Here is a 3251-nt window from a genome sequence, read left to right as displayed (position 1 = left end):
ACACTACAACCGGACAGATTATAAGCAAAAGCATAGCTAAAGCATGAACTTTGTGGAAGAATAAATATTCTTAATCTGTATTCCGTTATTATTTCTTTTTGAAAATCCCCTGAATCGAATAACCTCAAAGAAAATTGTACAGTAGTTGGTACCGGTTTGAGCAGAAACGAGGTTTTATGCCACGGGAAGCTGATAAATCCGAACGCGACAACCGAATGATTGTAAAAAATGTCAAGAGGTATAGTTTTTTCTCAATTTTATTCTATACACCGAAACAGAATACCTAGGTGGAGTTAATCGAGCGTCGTGAAACCCTAACTGTAAATTTATTGTAATCCTTTTAATAATCTATGTTTTCTTTTTAGGTGACAACGGACGGGAAATTTTGAATCAATGAAGCCATTGAAGTCAATACTACAAGAACGAAGATGAAACCGAGATAGTCGAGTGACCTTAAAATAAAAGTGGTGATGTGCATAGAAACTGGATCGATCGTGTATTAGTCAAGTGTGAAGAGGTTGATTTTTTCATGAGATAACTGCTAGGGACTTTAAGAAAAGTTGTACGATGATTAGAATTTTGTGAGGAGGGTTTTGTTACGGATGTAATGTCATGTAATTGCAATATGAGTTTTGTGCTTCCAAGACAATAAAATAATGCACACCGTTGTTTTTATTCTGAAAACGCGCGTTTCGGTATCTTTATATACAAATCTATAATCTACTTTACCTGCACAAATCGATCATTTTTACTTTTTTTTCTCAACATTATGGTGGTGGACACAGGAAATATTTCACATTTCGAATTTATCATCAACGAAACCTAGTTGTAAAGATCGTCAACTTGTAAGTTTTCTGGAGGTTGATGAGAAGATTTTATATACCTAACCCAACAACATTAGAATATATAATCGTTTGTAAACCTTCTGATCAATAAGGGCTAGCGAAAAAAAACCTCACCTCGCAAATCATATTCATGTTAAATAAATCAGAAATCGCTTTTCATAAACCATAATTCAATGCATCGTCGGTGAACTGTTTTTCTTTTTCAATGATCCAAATTATTACTTTTTTTTCAATACTTGAAAAAAAGAATAGCAGTTTCGATGATTCTATAGTGTTGTATTTGAGTAAAAGCTGGCTTTGAGCTTATTGTCGTTCTACAACCAACCAAATCAACACATAAATCTTAATAATAATCCTACCGACGCTAAGAGTATGTACTGATTGTTTTCTTTATTTCCTCATCATCCAGTTTCTATATCGGCAGGGCGTTCGACACCTGGTGGCAACACAAGTTGTATCGGAGATGGCAGTGGCGGCGGTGTGAGCGGTGTTAGTAGCGGAGGCGTTGGCGGAAACGTTACTGTTAGCTGTGAACCTTTGATCCTGAAAAACGAGTTGATAGCTTCCGGTGTTCAACCGTTGCCGCATTCACCTATTGACGATCAGCCTTGCGATCTTAGACTGCTAACACCTAGTTATTTGCGTGACTTTGCAGCCGACACCTCGAAACAGCAAAGGGAGCTGATTGCCGCAGCGGCTGCTGCTGCCGCTGCAGTCGCGGCAAGTGCAGGTGGCCAAAGTGGGGCAGCCGGTAGTTCCAGTCCCCATCCTCTGTTCAAAGGTATCAACATAACCACGCCACCAACAGTGCCTTCGTCAATAGGTGGTGCATACACGTGTTCTCGTTGTGGTAATTCGTATGCGCGACCACACAGCCTTAACCGGCACATTCGCTTCGAGTGTGGGGTGGAGCCTAAGTTCGAGTGTCCAGTATGTCATAAGAAATCGAAACATAAACACAACCTAGTTTTACATATGCGCACACATCAGCATCGATGATTACTTTTATCTCGTAGCGTTTGAAAGTGGCAACAACAGCAATCAAAATACGCGCCTCTCATACTGTGTGCAGCACTAGCAATTCTTACCCTCTCAGAACAGCTAGTTTAATCAAACATTGCTTTTTTTCAAGATTCTGCAGTAGAGCTTTTTCTTATATATTTTGTTATTTTTTTTTTTTGTTTTCTATTTATCGTTACATAATTTTAGAAAAGTTTCTATTTTCATTTCTATTTTCGTACATTTACCTAAAAGGAACTGATTTTTTTTCTCTTCAAATTTATAAATGGCGTTGAAAGGACCATTTCCATATTTATACACCGACATAGTCAAAAGTTACCAAAACATGAAATTCAAGTGTTGAAACAATTAAAAATGTATATTGGTAAAATGCAATTTTTCACTTACTTGCACACATCATACACAAAGTGGTAGTAGTCTGTCATTAACTTTAATCTAATTAAATTAATGATCACAATTAATTATGCTTATAACAGAATTGCTAATAGAAAAAAAAACATGTAAAACTAAACTGCAGGGCAGTTAATTAGCATTAGAAACAGAAGAAGAAGATAATACAAGAAAAGTGTTAACGACAAAAATGAACGCAACGAACGTTAATTAAATTAATGTTCACTTACTAATTCTATAGCAATTGACATAGTCGATTTTATATGATTACTTCGGGAGCCTAGTATATGAATGAGTGATGGATTAATTATATTTTTGTTTTTTTTTTTCAAGCATTAACCCAAACGAAAAAGAGAAACGCGCAAACAAGCAAGGGTTAATATAGTCCTAAAAAAATATGAATAACATCTGTTACGATTTATTATATTTATAAGCTATGTGAAATGGGTCAGTTACTTAACTTTTTTTCCATACAAACATAGGTACATACATATTTCATGGCAGCTGTTGATTTCGGACAGGTTATAATTATAAGAGCAGAATACGGTACGAGACGTTTGTATATATTATCAATGTAATATAAGTTACTTTTTTTCAATTTCTTCATTCAATCATTGTTTGCTATCAAATATTGCTCACTTACATAATTTTCCTTGATCATTTGTTTTTCAAATTTGAATGCCAAGTTGGTCATTAGACATAGACTTCTAGAAACCACTTTTGCTAGTTCACAGAAGCAAACAGTGAAATTTGTTGTTCCATTTCGATAACGCATTCCGATAGGCAAATTTTTTTTTTTGTTTTTTGGAGACAAAAAAACATTTTTGTCAATATTTTTCTCTAATATGTGTTATGAGCCTACTTGATTGAATTATTCCACTGCATCAAAGCAATCGAAAGAAACCTTTTAATGCAACCACGGAATAGACGATGGAATCGAAAAGTTATTCTTTCTCTTCTTAAGAAAAACCCGTAAGATCTGTCAAAAGTTGGGTG

Source organism: Uranotaenia lowii, chromosome 3, assembly GCF_029784155.1.
Source record: "Uranotaenia lowii strain MFRU-FL chromosome 3, ASM2978415v1, whole genome shotgun sequence".
NCBI lineage: Eukaryota > Metazoa > Arthropoda > Insecta > Diptera > Culicidae > Uranotaenia > Uranotaenia lowii.
This window is presented reverse-complemented; position numbering follows the sequence as displayed.